At 49.8% G+C, this 18,524-nt stretch overlaps 1 long non-coding RNA gene across 1 annotated transcript; it reads left to right on the forward strand.

Annotated features, from left to right (window-relative positions):
* Positions 1 to 3,786: 3,786 nt before the first annotated feature.
* On the forward strand, positions 3,787 to 8,125 carry LOC133340297 (uncharacterized). The gene is made up of 5 exons (XR_009754867.1): positions 3,787 to 3,907; positions 4,964 to 5,154; positions 5,769 to 5,929; positions 6,367 to 6,503; positions 7,103 to 8,125. It is a non-coding gene; the product is annotated as an uncharacterized LOC133340297 (long non-coding RNA).
* The last annotated feature ends 10,399 nt before the right edge of the window (positions 8,126 to 18,524 follow it).

The raw sequence follows: 18,524 nt of genomic DNA on the forward strand, positions 1-18,524 counted from the left end.
TGTTGTTGTTGATGCAACTGGCTGACCCGCCCCTTCTTGACGTGTGTGAATGAGAACGCCAAACTCATGAGATCCCTCTGGGATAAATACGCGCACGCGTGTAGATAGATGTTGCAGACACGAATAATTGACGATAATTCACGATGTATTAAGTACTTTGTTCAATGTTTTGTCACAAATCAAACGTCGAGCATAAGCAACAAATATGCAACACTCCTGAGACGGGCACCTCACTTACCGACCTCACCTCGTCCTCACCCCTCGTCCTTCTCGCCTCGTCCTCATCCCTCTGCTCGTTATCTTCACTCACTTCATCCTCCTCACCTCATTCTCACCTCATCCTCCTACCCTCTTCGTAGCAGACACGTATAATCTGTTTTTAAATCCTTTATATTAAGTTCACTTGCTTGCGTGCTTACTTGCTTACGACCGTGCAAATCTTTCGGTCATTTTTTAACCCACTTCCCGTGATCCAATCGAGCTGACATTTTGCACACAGACTCGTTGTGCGTGACAATTTATTTTAGTGAAAAAAATTTCCAAAATTTTACACTGTTTAGGGAATTTTTTTACAATATTTAATTACCAATTGCTTAATGCTGGCAGACAATCATCTGACCCATAGGTGGCAGCCATTTCAAGCCAGAGGACGAGAGGACTCTAGCCGCACGCATATAAAGGATTTATAGTGAAAAACTTTGTTTTTACGGGTTAAATTTTTACCTATATAAATGTCATTTTGTGTCTCTGCCTGTCTGTGAGTGTTCACGCGCTTGCGAGGGATTTGGCTCTCAAACGGTGGGGTTCGCGTAAACAAAAATTAACCAGGTACCACGCCGGAAGCCCCGTGCTTGGCATAGGCCAGGGGTCGGGAACCTTTTTGGCTGGGAGAGCCATAAAAGCCAAATATTTCTAAATATATTTCATTGAGAGACATATAGTATTTTTAACGTATAATAAATTAAATATGTCTTACTTTTAATGCGACTTCTGGTCACGGAACCCGTGACCCGAGAAATTGTATCTTCAAAACTAATTTCTGTTTACTTTAAAATGACACAGTATTATTAAGCAATATCACAAGTATTTTAAAATCAGTTCCAAACTGATTTTATTTTTTTATAATTATTTTTTTTCAACTTACATGCCATATATGTCCGCTGGCATAGGCGATTCCTTTTTCACGCCCGTCACCTTAAAATTAGTTAAATTCGCGTCTTTTGCCGATTTTTCTTTATTTAAAGAGAAAGTTTCGCGATTGTTTATTTATTTCCCTTCGCCGCGCGCGGGCTGACAACGCAGCCAGCTGCACTTGCGCACAACGCGCACGAGGTGACCCCCCAGCAGCAATCCGCACGCGCCGTCGCCAAAGGTCAGGCGCACACTTTTGTATTATGTGCATTTATACAAGACGTAAGTCGCACACATTAGTACTATAAGCATTTGTGTAATTACACTCGGCACTGCTCACATGGGTTGCCCCTAGCAACGCACACGATCGGCACGGATTTTAATTCGCCTCAAACATGCAGCAAAAACACACGGAACACGTAAATTATTACTAGTAGGAACCCACTGGTTCCACCAGCCCACAGGGGATTATTGTGTCCGTCCGTCGTGCAGGGAGGGGCTGGGTGGGGAGGGAGGAGCTAAGTGGGGAGGGAGGGGCTGGGTGGGGTGGGGAGGGGCTGGTCACCCTGTGGTTCCCTTATAACACATTCCTGCTGCAAAGGGAGCTGGTAGGAACGTTGGGTTGCTCGGTCAATGGCCAGGATCAACGGCGGCGTGGTGTATTCCGCAAATATGCCCGACCGTGAGGGCGGGCACAAGCCGGCGTGAGTAGGTTAAACGTTGAGTTTTATAAGGGCACCACGGGGTGACCAGCCCCTCCCCGCCCAGCCCCACCCCTCCCACCCAGCCCCACCCTCCCCACCCTCCCAACCCAGCCCCTCCCCACCCAGCCCCTCCCCACCCAGCCCCACCCTCCCCTCCCCACCCAGCTCCTCCCTCCCCACCCAGTCCCTCCCTGCACGACGCACGGACACAATAATCCCCGGCTTGTGCCCGCCCTCAGTCGGCCATATTTGCGGAATACACCACGCCGCCGTTGACCCTGGCCATTGACCGAGCAACCCAACGTTCCTACCAGCTCCCTCCGCAGGAATGTGTTCACAGTGCGATGTCCTCTTCACCCCACCCCAATGATACCCCAATGCGTCCTGAAACTACTATAGAGCCCCTGCAGATTATTCTTCTAGCGCTTACATGCCATTATTGTAGCGCGGCCGGGGGGAGCGGCCCAGCCCCCAGCCTGCCAAGGTCACACCTCGGCGGGCTGTGAAATCTAGGCGAGGCTGGGGGCTCTGCACGTGACTACGCCTCACTACTTTGTGCTATAGATTCGATATATACTGCTATACAGTCAGCATGTACTACTGTAGTGCTAGCAGGTAACCACCACAGTAACTATGCACTGCTGTAATCATAGCAGGTACCACCACAGTCACTTTGCACTGCTGTAACCATAGCAGGTACCACCACTGTCGCTTGCCCAGCTGTAATCCTAGCAGGTTACACCACAGTATGCACTGCTGTAGTTAAAGCAGCTACCACTACAGTATGCTCTGCTGTAATCATAGCAGGTAACCACAGTCAGTATGCACTCACTTCGCATACGAGGTACCACCAACGTCGGTATGCACTGCTGTCGTGATAGCAGGCACCCCCACAGTCGGTATTGCTCTGCTGTAGTGAAAGCAGCTACCACCACAGTATGCACTGCTGTAATCATAGCAGGGACCACTACAGTCACTATGCACTGCTGTAGTGAAAGCAGGTACCAAAGTCCGTATGCACTGCTGTAGTTAAAGCAGGTACCACCACTGTATGCACTGCTGTAATCATACCAGCTACAACCACAGTCAATATCACTGCTGTAATCATAGCAGGTACCAGCGCATTCAGTATGCACTGCTGTTGTGAAACAATGTACCACCACAGTATGCACTGCTGTTATCATAGTAGGTACCTTGTGGATTGCCAGATGCACAGATGAATATGATAGCGCATGAATGAATGAGTGTACAGCTGGACAGCAAATGAATGAACAAGATTTTTTATCGCCATTGAAAAAAAACTAACATTGTAATCAATCACCCTTATACGCCTGCTGAACCAACGTATCCTACAGCAGCATACGAGTGCGTTTCATACATTACCTGGGTGTTTGTTTCTCATGTATGATCGGTATGCGTTCGAGGCACGATCCATATGTGATATCAAACAAGAATGTACAGCTGGACAGCAAATGAATGAACAAGATTTTTTATCGCCATTGAAAAAAAACTAACATTGTAATCAATCACCCTTATACGCCTGCTGAACCAACGTATCCTACAGCAGCATACGAGTGCGTTTCATACATTACCTGGGTGTTTGTTTCTCATGTATGATCGGTATGCGTTCGAGGCACGATCCATATGTGATATCAAACAAGATCTTTGCTTGCTTTCCGAATGATCTGCATGTGTTTCACGCATGATCTCAGTGTTTCACACGTGTTCTGTGTGGGTGGCCGGGACCATCCTCGGCCGCCTTTGTCTCTCGAGTTGCGATGTGTACACATTGCACCAGATACTCATTTCAAGCCGACCTCTGGAGATCCAGGACTGGTTCAGATTATCGCCACTGGTGATGGTGGCCGTAAGCGGGAATCGGGTCATTGGATTCATCATAGCGCAGCTTTCTAAACCCACACACTCACAGACAGGACTGCAACTCGTCCACCTCGCGCATCTGTGCCAGGAACTTCCAATCGTGGAGCGACGCGCAAATGAAGCGACCTGACTTCCCATCGGGACATCATGGCTGCAGGCGGTTGAAGCTATCCCGCAGGAAGCGAGCGCAGGTAACGCTCACCTGAGCGTCGCGAGGCGTGCTCCACAGGTGGTATCAAGTGGGACAATGCATGTGCGTCCACGTCATGGCCCTTTCACGAATCCGATGCTGTATGGGGACCTCCCCACCACCACGACCTAGTGGATCGTTGACCATACTTCACCACGCTGGTCGGTGCGGGTTGGTTGCAGGCGTGGGAGGCAGGGCACTATGCAAGGGTTCATGTTGCTGTACTGCCCCTTTGCTGACCACGTGGCCCTTGCCAGATTCATTCAGCGAGTGCGCAATCGCCGAGCCATGCGACAGCGCCCCCGTTTGCCACGTGCAGCTCTTGTCGATGATGACAACAAACACGCACCCTGCTCTACGAAGCCTGACAGTGGTCATGATGATGGTGGTGGTGGTTCTTGTGGTACCTCCCCATCAGATAAACAAAAATTAAACAATTTTTTTTATTTTACCCGGTAAAGCTCAATGAGCTATATAGGTGTTTCTCAGAAGCTACCTGGCTATCACAAATGATAGCTCAACGAAGTGGCTTATCACGTGGATATGTATTGCAGCCTCGATATCACAGCCAAATACAAACCCTCTGAGGGTAACCATGAGCCCGGGCAGCAGGGGGGAAGTGGGCAGATGGTCAGGGGCCAAGGAGCAAGGGGAGGATGGAGCAGGGCAGCGGGGAGTGGGTCAGTGGCGCGGAATGTTCGAGTGATGCAAATGTTGACTGATTTTTATTGAATACAACTAGAACAATTTACAAGTGTGCGTTGATCGATGATGTTTATTATCATGTTTAACGATAATTATATTGAGATTAGGATATGCGGGAGATAGTGATGATAATGCTAATGTATTTACGCATGGTGATGGTAGGGAACTATCAATCTGGTGATGGCTGGGGAAGTTGAAGATGGTGATGATAGTGCTCCTGTTAAGTGGTGGTACTTCAGATGATGATTACGATGCTGCGACTATTGCTGTAGCTGCTAAAATAATAATAATGCTGCATCTGCTGCTGATGATGACGATGCCCCTCCCTACCCACCCTCGTCCACCCCCGCAGGCTCCGAGGAGCAGCGCTGTGTGGTGGTGTAAGCACTCAGCCTACTGAAGCGCGGGAGTGCAGAGAGGCGACCCCACGAGGTGGAGACAAGAGGGACAGGGTCTTCCTGGGAGGACAACGCGAGCGGCACAGGGGGTCCTGGCGGGGTCGAGAGGGCAGAAGACGCAGCGGATATCGGCAGGGCTCTGGATGTACGCTCCATTGTAAACTCCGATGGGCACCTGATTGTATCCCCCAGCGGGGACCCTATTGGGGCCCCAACGGGCAGGGACCCGGGTGGGGACCCACCACCCCCCGAGGTGACTCTGACAGTGCAGGTTCTTGAGGAGACTGCGCTGGGCTGGGAGTTAACAGCCGAGGTGCGCGTGGCGAGAACAAGCACGCGACTCCGCGTGAGCGTGCAGGCCACGAGGCCACGTACACGGGCACCAACCTGAGGGCAATTATATGAGTATTATAGTCAAGTGCACTTGTGTGCATGCGTGTATATGAGCGGTAGTGTAGTTGTTTGCGCTGTGCTACGAACCCGGGGATCCAAGTTCTATTCCCACTCATGGCCAACACCAGTGACGATTTTCTGAACCGGTCCTGGGCCTCTTCCTCTAGGTCGACGCAGCCTCAAATGACTGCCGGGTGCGGTGTGTAAACATCGCCACTGCAGGGACAACGGCAGTCCTGCGTGGTACTGGTCACCCACCACCTCGTGTACTGGCCCGGCCTTCATAGATGCTTGCTAACAGCACTTGCCCCAACAGTCTGTTTGAAGGCTCTATGAGGGGACGTTTGTCTTTGTTGTCCGGCGCAGAGCGGCGCGTGCTGGTGCGCGTGCCCGCGAGCGAGTACCTGCACCTGGCCGTGGACCACTTCGCGCTCGTGCTGGTGGCGTGCGCGCGCGTGCTCGACACGGGCGCCAAGATCGCGCGCGTGCACGTGACCCGTGTGCGCTCCCCACGCTTGCACGTGCACGTGAGTGGTACACGACAGCAGCATCAACAATAACAACAGCAGCAACAACTATACTTTTCAAAATGTATTTTGGGTGTCATTAATCCTCCTCCACCCGACACAGTGGTGCGATGGTAAATGGTGGTGTGTTTATAATGGCATGATGATGGTATAATGTTAGATGATGCTGTGATGTTAGATGTATGTTGAACTTATTTCGCAATGTACGTAGACACCAGTGCTTAACGGAGGTGTGTTTGCGATGGCATGATGGTTTAATGATGGTGTGATGATGATGGCATGATAATGGTGTGGTAATTGATGATGTGATGATGATAATGATGATGCGATGTTTAATGAAAGTGTGATCATGATGTTGGTGGTGATGTGATTGTCGAAGCTGTGTTTGTGATGGTGTGATAATGGTGCAGTGGTAGATGGTATGATATCCCCCATAGGTGATGGAGGGGACCCACGTGGGTCGCGATCTCATCTCCGAGCTCTGCTTCACGAACCTCGTGGCACACGCCCTGCACCGCGTGCGCGTCCGCGTGGAGGCAGCCGGCGTGCACGCGCCGGGCAACATACTCGTCGGGTATGGTGCCATCGTCACAAGTTCACAATCATAACAAGATCAATTATATAATAGACGATGTTTCGGGCAACCCCTTGTTCATAGCACACGTGTTATCGATTGAACCAAACACATGTGCTATGAAGATAGATCATCGCCCGAAACGTCTGTTATATAATTTTCCTTTTAAAACCAGGATGTTATTGACGATGGAGAGTTTTAATTTTTGCGTGCGTATGCACCACTGCTAATGCAATCTCACAATACTGTCCATGTGTTTAGTGACAATTATACCTGATGCTCGCGCTGCTGCTGATGATGATGATGACACGTGCCCGTATGTGTCTTTCGCTTCAAGATAGTGTAGCGGTGAGTGTGATTCGTTATACACCCGCGACCCAGTTCTGGGCCTCCCCTAGGTCGATTCAGCCTCAAATGACTATCTGGGGCGGTGTGTGCAAGCTTCAGCACTGGGGGTACAATAGGCGGTCAGACGTGCTGCCCACACCACCCGCTTGTGTGCCTGTCCCGGCCTTAACAGGTGCTCACAGTGCTTGCCCCAACAGTTTGCTGTAGGCTATACAGGGGACCTTTGTCTTTGTGTGTCTGTCTCGGCGCAGAGACGTGGAGGGGCATGGCCGCGTGCGCGTGCCCGTGGTTCCCAAGCGCCGCGGGGAGCTCACGCTGATCGTGAGCCTCGACTGCACGGAGCTGCCACAGGTGCACGGGGGAGCCACCTTCCAGTGCGAGCCCTGAGACTTCAGCATCACCACCATCATCAACATCATGAGTCAACCACCATCAGCATCGAGAGTGGTACCACCATGACCGTGATCGAGTGAACTATCATGAACGTGTTCATCATCATCATCAAGGTCGCACTCATTACACACAAAGTGCTTGCCACAAATATATCACAAATTCCTTGCTGATCTCGTCAAGGAGCATCATGAGAACTCCGGTCATCCTCGCAGTGGCTTTTGGATAGCCATCAAACAAAGACGGTCACTGCATCGCGCACTTTCAGATGCTCATGTGTGGCCGTCTGGAGCACTCTTTCTTCCGATATCAGGAAGCCGCTGAAGCTATGCACTGTTAAATGTAGATTGAACACTCATTTATTTAGAAATGTGTTTTGTGTTTAGTTTGTTGTCCTTCCCCGCACCTCCGACTAGCGCGTTTGGCTGCGCACGGTGCGAAAGAAGTTCAATGTACATGTCAATCACCACGATCGTGTTCATCATCATAAGATGATCATTATCAGAATCATCAAATCGAATGGGGACCAAAAATCGTGACGGGGTGTGGGGGTTGGAGAATAATCATTACAGAGCCGATGTCATGGACAGACTTCAGGTGCGATAGACAAGAACGCTACCGCCGTGACGTCACTGGACTGCGGGTACTCGTGAAGAAGGGGAATGACGTCGTTGATGTCGCCAGTGGCGTTTACTTAGCCACGCGCATCGCCATCGCTTCCTTCCTTCTTCCAGTTCCTGCAGTTGTTGGAGATGACACCGCACCTCCAAGGTCTTTCGATGGTAACAGTCTGGTTCAAGGTCTTCCCATTGATCCTATTTTATATAGATTTATATAGCGGCTTATTCCAAAGTGCTTTACAACAATTATAACATAATAATTAAAGGGGCTGGTGTAGTTATGGTAGGACAGGTGTGAGTGGTTAAGGAGGGGTCGCTATAGGGGTGGATTTAGGGGTTGGGGTAGTGATAGGGGTTGGGGAAGTGATCGGGGTGGGAGTAATTTATTATTTAATATTATTGGTATCGTTCAGTTACGTTCACTTTGGCATGTAAGCTGAAGGATTTTGCTTCGTCTTCAGTCATTTTCAAGTTCAATTTCCTAACAAGGTAATTGTTCCAATGCAACTATGAAGACCTTGTACTTGCCAGCGTGATACCGAATATAATAATAATACAGTAATGTATTGTGTTAATATCGATTTAACTTTACTCATTCTGAAGTAGGCCATCCAGTCAAAACGTCGAGCCATTATCAGGGATGTATTTACCCCTTTTAATTTAGTCCAGTGTATGAGCAATTTGTTTTTTACACATGAACCAGAAATACAGTTCTAAAAAGTATAAAGAGTAGCACCTAACTCAAGTCACGTACGTGGCTTTACCGAAAGAACCAAAGAGTATGGATTACTGTAGTCACGAAAGCTTCAAATCAAGATTAGTAGCACCTAAGTCTACTGCTTGTCGTGACGTGCTACATTAATAGTAGCACAATAGACCCTAATAAAACCAAGAGGCCATTGAGACCGGGGCTTTCTAAATAAAAAGCAAATTTTAAATAAGTACAACTTAAAGCTTTCGTGACTGCAGGAATTCATATTCTTTGGGTCTTTCGGTAAAGTCACGTAGATAGAAAAAAATAACAATAAAATAATAAAAATGAAAATAAAGATAATAAAAAATAATAAAAATATCACGACGTTTCGATCGCAACACAAGCAATCGTCATCAGGAACAAAAAAAACGTCGAAACGTGATATTTTTATTATTTTTTATTCACATTATTATTATTTTATTGTTATAATTTTTCTATCTACGTGACTTTACCGAAAGACCCAAATGATAGGGGTAGTGATAGGGGTTGGGGTAGTGATAGGGGTAGAGATAGGGGTTGGGGTAATGATAGGGATAGTGATAGGGGTTGGGGTAGTGATAGGGGGGTGGGGGCTGGAAGTAGCAGCAGGATGGACCCGGGCAGTGGTCATCATCCAACATAATAAGAAGATTTTTTTTTTATTCGGAAACAATCCCCCCCCCCCTCAACATTTCAAGAGCCGCAATGCACGTCAATACAAGAGGGTGGGTCCTAAATAAATAAACAAAGTTTCGAAGCTGTCCCTAAAGAGGCGCATGCGACTCCAGAGCCGCAGGTTGCCAAGCCCTGGTCTCGGGAGAAGAAACGGGTTGTAGGGGAGGAGCGGAAGCAGGCCAGTGAGGATGATTGCTTCATGATCGCCCAACTTCTGGGTGCCACTCCAATTCCCGGCTTGGTAAATTGCCCTCGTCCTCCACCCGTGTCCCGCCCGTCTCAACCTCCTCCTGATCCTTCCCACAACACATTGCTGCCACGTGCTATTCCCATCCTTCAAGTTGCTTACCCTATTCTTTTCCACTCTACACACGTGTCTCATCCGCCACAGCATCAATGCCCCTTCACAGTTACCACTTATAATAGAGATGACGGCACATTAAGCTCCCGTGTAGCCTTTAACAGATTGTTGGTGCAAGTCCTGTTCGCGAGCACCTTTGATCACCCACACAGCACGAGGGGTTGTGTGGTCAACAACCACGCTCGGCCGCCTTTGTCTCCCCATTGTTGGTATTTCCACATCACACCGGGTACTCCTTTAAGGCTGAGATAACCTGAGCGCAGTGCCATTGCTGTTCCAGTAATTTACCTCCGTTCAGTTTGTCGCACCTCCATGCGCTAATGCCCCCTCGCCGCTCGATTGCTGTGCACGAAGAGTCCGCACTAGAGAGAGGCGAGAGAGCAAAGTGCGGGCAACTTGGGAGATTTTTTGTTGCTGTTGAAGGCGAACAATATGGCAATTTATTCTTCTCGAGAGCTCTACACGATGCGCTAATCAAAGTTTCAAAGTTTAGTTTCTTCTGCGCATTCGTCCTCGCTGCGCTTGTACGACATGACAACAGAATAATCCGCGCCAGGTGGGTTGTGGCGTTTGTGCGCTGTGGGACGAAGTCGCAATTTTTTTTAATTACGAATTTTTTTTAATTACGAACTTATTTTTACTTATGATTTTTACTTCCGTTTTTTCGGGACCCCAGGGTCCCACCATAAGGTTCATTTGACCGCATTAACAAGTCGCTTGCATTAAAATTGCACTTGTGAGCAGCACATCACGATGAGCCCCACACTGCTGGTGTGGCAAAGACCCCATGCTCGCGGGGACAATAGGGCAGGGACAGGGGGCAGGGTATATTGCTTGCCCCCCTAGATAGTAGTCTTCATGGGCGCCCATGGCGACCTGGCATGGACCCCCCTATTGGTTACTCGCCCCCACGGAACTTCAAGATAGTTGCCACGTTCTCGACGAGAACGGTGAAATCTCATCTCGCTGAGACGCCGCGTGGCGATTGAGCCACACCGGTGCAGGTCGACCGGACGTGGTAACAAGAGTCTAACCGTGCCGCCACTCCCCGCCAACTCCCGGCCGCCGCTTGAACCACACTCAGCGCATTCAACTAACTCCAAGTGGCACTCTTTATAAAAAAGACTGGTGGCTGTGAAAAAGACTGCTGCAGCCAATCACAGTTGGTTTTGAGGGATCACGTTGGGGGGGGGGGGGGGGTGGGATGGCTGGTGCTGGGTGATGGGAGGAGACGAGGGACGCTATGTGACCGTCCGTGTACGAGGGTCAGGATCGCCACCTCTGACATACACAACCTGGGACACATCATGGGAAAAAGGATCTATCAAAACCCGAAGAGGGGAGAACTACATGGAAAAGCATTGTCTTGAGCAATGCGACCTCAATAAAACTAGGACAGGTAGACATTTGAATTTGCACAAGGGGACAAATAGGGGTTGGAGTCATGTTCTTCATATGGCTGACATTGATGTAGAGCAAAAACTATATTGCATTGAGCCAGATAATTACGTAAGAAGTAGAGGAGTGGTGCATCGCTGTGATGATGCCTTCTTCGAATTTGTGAATCGGACATTGAATTTCATATGTTCCATAGTCTGTTCAGGCTTTGAGTTGGGGATAGGGCTACACAGATTCTCTGCAGAAATATTTTTCAAAGCCTCAGTGTTTGGCACTACATGTAGGGCAGTTCCACATATAGGCAAACATCATAATATCAGCATCATCCTAATTTTATATATTTATATGGGATATCATTATGAAGGTAATTATTGCTTTATAAATTAATTTGATCTAAATCTCTTGGTTGAAATACTTTGTCCAAGGTAAAGTAACTGTTTGATTATGGGAATGAGTATCCACGTCGGCCTGAGATCGTGGAACCGCTCTCCAGCGCCGCCGCTCACATCAGGGGAAGCAGGAACGACGATGGTTCCTGGTTCCACTGTGGCCAACTAGTTTATTCATGGACATCTCCTCCTCGCCGTCCTAAATTGCCACCACCATCACCACCTCCACAACCTTGTGCTTGCATGCCATGCGCTGGGGCAACCGACCTCCCGACCTCCAGTCCCCCGAACGCGCCGTGGCGAAGACCTCTTGCGGTAGAGCGCCTTGGGGTTCGCTGGGCGCTGAGGTTGAGGCGCAGGCAACGATGGGCCGTTTCCGTTTAAGGACTTCTTGCGCATGAATGCTCGTAGCGACTCGCAAGGAGCATATATTAACCTCATCTGCCGCTTTGATGGGAACACCCAACTCCTGTGCCAGCGCCAAAAGCTGCTCCGTGACCATTGCGTCTATGCCTTCTTCGTCCATGCGAGGAGAAGCGGCGTCAGCGAGAGCCAGAAGTGCAGTGCGATAGGCGAGAGGAGTTTCCATCTCCCCCTTACGGCGACCGTAAAACTGGTGTCGACTGGCAGACGGCGGTCCGTAGACCCTGGCCATCAGCTGAAGTGCTGCATGCAGTGTAGAGCGGTCAGACCTCGGAGTCGCCATGAGGGTGGCCAGAGCGTCATCGTTCAGAGTCGCTGGGAGCGCGCGCAGTGCCTCAGCGTCGGTCCATCCCGACATCTCCTAGTGAGCGAGGAACCGCCATTGAAAAGTCCCCCAGTCGCCTTCTGCTTGAAAGGCCATCAACACGGGCAGTCGCTGTTGGAACGTCTGCTCTGCTCCCGGCTCCCGATATTCCCGCGCAGCGCCGCCGTATAGTGAAATGGCGGCCCCTCCCGCAGAGGCCACGGGTTGGTCGCGGCGACGTCTGTCGCGTAGAGATGACGTGGCAGGCGGTGATTGGAGACCCTCTCCCACGTGGTGCTCCTGGCCTCCACCACTCAGGGCACTGGTTGGTGAAATGGTGCCAAATTCAACCTGCATCGCGGTGCCCGTGGCGGGAGCCTGCGTTTGGCGCCAATTTACAAGTCATGGCGCGGTGCTGGCGGGAGCCGCTGCTTGGCGCCAAATTTCTCCGCGTTCATCAGCTACCCCTCCTCCGGACTGGGTAATCTCCGCCAGTATGGAGGTAGCGGCGATCAGCAATTCAGCAAGGCGGGAGTGAGCGTCCTGGAGCCCATGCCCCAACTGCAGCGGTATGTCAGGCGGCCGCGATGGTTGTTGTAGCGTTGGCATCGCCTCAGATTCCCAGTCCGAGGCCTGCTGACTCATCTCCTCATGGTCGTCACTGGCCCGGGTCGTGGGCACGAACTGTCTTCCTCGTATCCATCTCGTGCAGACACGACCACTTCTGACTCCAGTTGTAACGGACGTATGTGATGCAGGAGAAGTTGATGGAGGAAACACGTATTTATTACAATTAAATTCAATACAGCAGAGTAACGACTCTAACACTCGAAGAGGTATCGGCCTCTTCACCCGGTCTATTAAAGGAAGTGTTCCCAGCTAACGCTCCCCGTTAACTCCTTACTTCCCTCTATCCCAGACCTTCCTCAATGTAGGCTAGCTAACCTGGCCCAGCTTCGGCGCAGGTTCCGACCCTCAGCCACACGAGTCTGGCCCTTACAAGGACATCAGACCACGCTGCTCTGAGTTCGCCCACTGGCTTGCCCTGCTCGGCTCTTACAAGAACAGCGAGTCAGGGTAGTTCCAGGTCTAGCTAGCTGGCCTTCAGTCTTCACTGGCTCTTCATCTTGATCTGTACCCAACGACTGCTTCGAGCTCTCTCGCTCTCCGCCTTATATACCAACATGCCCTCGAGGGGCGGGGCTGTGTGGGATCCCAGCCTCCCCCCCACACAGCCCCCCAGGGTGGTAACCGTTTGCGGACGTGGATGTAGACACCCCAGAGTAACTGCCTGTTTCTCCCCGTTATGTAACACCTCTACATATATATAAAAGGGAAATGTGTGTCTGTTCAAAATGTTTAGCATACTTCCCAACATGCAAAACTTGAAATTTGGCATGTGGGTATAAAAATAGACTTTTGTATTTTTTTTTAGGGGGGGGGGTGTGTGGGCGCAATAATGGATATATTTTGCACGGCAAGTCAGCGGTGACGTCACATCTGTGATGTCACCCACATGCGGAAGCATTACAGTGTGTCTGCTGACGTCACGCATCCCCGCCCCCCAACCCTCTGCGTAGGTCGTGTATTAATCCAAGACAAGAATCCAAGTCTCGGGCGAGGCCAGGTAGTAAAGCTTGTACTGGTAGGAACCTCCTGGTTACACCAGCCCACAAGGGATTATTGTGTTCGTCCGTCCGTCGTGCATCCAAAAATGGTAGGGGTGGGGCTGGGTGGAGAGGGGAGGGTGGGGGGGGTGCTGGGTGGGGAGGGGCTGGGTGGGGAGGGGCTGGTCACCCCGTGTTGCCCTTATAAAACTCAACATTTAACCTACTCACACCGGCTTGTGCTCGCCTTCAGTCGGCCATATTTGTGGAGTACACCACGCTGCCGTTGACCCTGGCGATTGACCGAGCAACCCAACGTTCCTACCAGCTCCCTCCACAGGAATGTGTTTATTAAACCGCGACGCCCTGTAAGGAAGAAGGGGAGGTGCTGGTGGGGGTGGGTTGTGATAATATCACCTTGGAAATCTAAAAATATTTTTGGCTGCCCGTGTGCCCCGCACACTCTGCAGCCACCCCGCTGCTCCGTGTGACTCCGCAAACTCTGCAGCCACTCCGCTGTTCTGTGTGCCCCGCACACTCTGCAGCCACTCTGCTGCTCCGCGTGCTCCCGCACACTCGGCAGCCACTCCGCTGCTCCACGTACACCGCTGGCCGACGGTGCCGTGACTCTGACCACGTGGCAATTGGTGCCACTCCTCCGCCAGCACCCCGCGTGGCTTCTCCTATCTTCACTCTCTCTCGACTCCCGATCCCCTTCCGGTTCCCACCCTATATCCTCCTCCTTACGTGACCCTGACTCCTCCTCCTCCTCACGTGACCCTGACTCTGCCCCCACTCACCCCGACGACCAGGCTTTACCTCCCCTAATACTCCGGCCCGCGTGAGTGGTGCGGAGGCAGCGCCCACCCTGTCCTTGCTCGCATTACATAGGTAAGAGATGGGGAGGAGCCAGGGAGGAGAGATAGAGAGGGGGGTGTGGGGTAAGGGAAATGGAGCGCTGCTAGAGGGATTAGGAGCAAGGAAAAAAATGCCAGGGTGGGGAGGGGAAGTGGGCGGGGCTGGGAGTGGGAGGATTAGGAAACTGGAGATGCGGATATGAAGGCAGGCCAAAAGCAGTTATGGTTTTACCTGGTTAATAACCAGAGGTGTAAAAAGTACTCAAAAATGTTACTCAAGTGAAAGTACAAGTACTGAGGGAAATTTTTACTCAATTAAAAGTAAAAATATCTGGTTGGAATCTTACTTGAGGAAAAGTAAAAAAGTACCACATTAAAATTGTACTTGAGTATTAAAGAAGTAAAAGTAACAGCAATAATGAAAATTAGAGATTCTTGTTTAAGCTTTTAATCTCAAAAAACATTAAATGAAATGCATACAATGTATCCTGCTTTAGAACTGTTTGTATTTAATTATCAAACTATAAGTCTGTCTAATGCCAGTATGCAACATGCTACTCAAAGTTGTAAAACCTCAGATTTAACTTAAGCAGAAGCTGATTTTCAAAATTGTGAGTGTCAAGCCTAGCTCTTTTGGGGCTGAAAAGCAATCCTGCAGTGCTGAAAAGCCTCTCACAGGCAGCCTATGCAGGAAGAGGTGTATTAGTCTTGATAGAGAGGCTGAAAATAGCAGGGAACGTGAGCAGAGACTCCCTGGTGTCTGAAACACAGGCCAGATATCTATCCAACTCTTTGCTGGCTTCATGTGTTGTCGGTTTCAAAGAAGCGAAAAATCATCATCAGATGAACTGTTAGCAAATTCCTTATTGTGGTCCAAATGCTCCAGATGCACTCTGATGTAGTCCATGCCTAAAAGCAGAGTGAGCAGACACAAAGAAAGGTTTGGTTGAGGGGCTTCTGACTGGGAACAAATTTTATGGATTTTGTCATTAACTACATTTACGTGCAGTCATCGACATCTAAATGTCTAAAATCATGCAAATCCCTTATTTTAGCATAAATTCTAACAGCATTTCCAAGCCACATATGATACGAGAGTTTTGTTTCAAGAAACACTGAGGGATAACTACAACCTGCTGCAAGAATACTATACATCAATATTCATATTGAGATCACAGCCAAAGATCGGATCATAATATTCCTAAAAAGTGCAAAAAAATAAAAAAAATATTGGTATGGCTCAAATGTTACCCAGATTAGAATTCGTCAAGTGTATGTTACATTCATTTACCTCGTTTTATGATGGTTTCATCATTTGTCCAAGAGGTCCGAAATTTAGGGAGGATGGCAGCTGCGATGATCTCAGGATCTTCAAACATATGCTTGAATCGTGTTTGGATTCCTTGTTGTAGGGCATCCACAAGTGGGTCACAGTACCTGAGAGAATGGTGGAGTCGCTGAAGTTTCAAGCTTAACTGATGGATACTAGGCAGCAGCCACCCCAGCTGTGTATTCGTTTCCGCTTGCAAGATGTCGAGTACTTTTGCAACTGGACGCATTGTGTTGGCCCACTCTGTCAAGAACAGCATTTCTGCTGGATTAAACCTACAGGAGCAATCGGCATAATCAAAGAGTATACAACAACAACAACCCACATTTGTTTACATCAATAGAGGGGAAAAACACTTACATTTGAACCTCAAGAGAGGTGCATATATTCCTAAGTGCGCCTTCTCCTGCTTTTTTGCAAATTTGAAGAATTCTGTCAACAGCCATAAAAGTTGAATTCCACCGCGTTTGGTTTGGCCTTAAAAGCTGAAGCCTGCTTTCTGCTTCAACAGCTTCAGCTGCTAGAGCCGATCGGCTGCTTTTATTCCATAAAGCTTGGCATATGCCAAAGACAGATCTGTAGAATTTCTTGTAGTGTTCATTTGAGAGAGCTTTTTGGGCATCAACGCTTGAGACTAGGTTAAGTAAGTGACAGGCACACTTTTGATGTTTTGGTAGCTGGAATTCGAAGCCATCGTCTTGGTCCAGGACTCGAGAGGCATCTTGGAATTCCACACCATCACTTCCTTCACCAGAGCCTTCAGAATCAGTGTCATCACTTTCACACCTTCTTGCCTCAGTCTCGATATCATTGTTTTCCACACCAAAAACTCTGAAAGCCTTCAGAAAGTTGGAACCACTGTCTGTGGTTGTGCAAACAACCTTGTCACGTATTTCATACTCTGAGTGGATACCATTCATAGCACTGGCCAGTACCTCAAAAGTATGAGAGCCCATTAATCTTTTGCAGGCAAGTGCAGCGGAATGTCTTTCAAGACTTTCAGGGTTGATCCAGTGAGCAGTTACACCAATGAATGACTTTCTACGTGCAGTCCAACAATCCGTTGTGGTTGCAATCCATTCATCTTCACTCATGGCAGCAGTCACTTTCTGTTTCATGATCAGAGCAGCTTCAGCTATCTTGGAGCATAAAGTAGGCCTTGTAATGACAGAAATGCCAGGCTGCAGTGTACTAATCAGCTCTTTAAATGATGGCAGATCAACAGTGCTGAAAGGATGAAGTCCTTGAATGATGTACCTTAATATAGCTTTGTTCACAGTGATTGGAGACCGGTACCATGGTTGCTAATAAATTCATGAGCATTCACGCGACGGGAGCCAATGGTAGGGAAGGACGAGTTAATACTGGTAGGAACGATGTAACACTGAGTGTATACCAGCCTGCAATAGATTAATGTGTCCGTCCGTCCGTCTGTCTGCCAAGATGGCCGCCCGCTCCCCCTGCGATCTGTGAACTAAACAAGATGACCGTCGCTTCCGGCGCCTCACGGCGAAACTTTAAACTTCGCTTCAAATTACTTTACTGAAACGCAGCACGTTTTTTTTAACACAGAGACAAGATACATTTATTAACACAGAGACAAGATACATTTAATCGCCTTATTTGTGCACGAAAAACACGGCGCGAGGCCTAGTGCGGCAGGCTTCGCGAGGCCTAGTGCTGCAGGCGTAATAACACAGAGACGAGATACATTTAATCGCCTTATTTGTGCATGAAAAGCGCGGCTTCGCGAGGCCCACTGCAGAGGCTTCGCGAGGCCTAGTGCAGAAAGCTTCGCTAAGTCTACTGCAGAAAAGGCTTCGCGAGGCCTAGTGCAGCAGGCTTCGCGAGGCCTAGTGCAGCAGGCTTCGCGAGGCCTAGTGCGGCAGGCTTATTAACAGAGACGAGATACATTTAATCACCTTATTTGTGCACGAAAAGCGCGGCTTCGCGAGGCCTACTGCAGAGGCTTCGCGAGGCCTAGTGCAGAAGGCTTCGCTAAGTCTACTGCAGAGAAGGCTTCGTGAGGCCTAGTGCAGCAGGCTTCGCGAGGCCTAGTGCGGCAGGCTTCGCGAGGCCTAGTGCGGCAGGCTTATTAACACAGAGACGAGATACATTTAATCGCCTTATTTATGCACGAAAAGCGCGGCTTCGCTAAGTCTACTGCAGAGAAGGCTTCGCGAGGCCTATTGCAGCAGGCTTCGCGAGGCCTAGTGCGGCAGGCTTCGCGAGGCCTAGTGCGGGAGGCTTCGCGAGGCCTAGTGCAGAAGGTGGTGGTGGGGGGTGGTGGGGGGGTGGTGAGGGCTGGTGGGAGGGCTGGTGTTGAGGGTGGTGTTGGGGGGTGTTGGAGGGGGGGCTATCAACTGCGTGTCACCAAGTCGTCGGCTCCCGCGAAAATCGCCGCGTTTTGTCGTCATGGCGTCGTCGATTTGATGGCGTCGCTGAGATAAAAGCGCCTCCTCGCTAAAGTCGGTCGCCGTGAAGTCTGCAAACGACCACTTCGCCCCCAAGTAGTTGAAGACGGGGGACAGTCGACAAAGCGGCGTCCACACGACTCCTCGGCCACCCACGATCACCACGATCACC

The sequence above is a fragment of the Lethenteron reissneri genome, chromosome 9 (assembly GCF_015708825.2).
Source record: "Lethenteron reissneri isolate LAM-NWPU_2019-01 chromosome 9, ASM1570882v1, whole genome shotgun sequence".
Lineage (NCBI taxonomy): Eukaryota > Metazoa > Chordata > Hyperoartia > Petromyzontiformes > Petromyzontidae > Lethenteron > Lethenteron reissneri.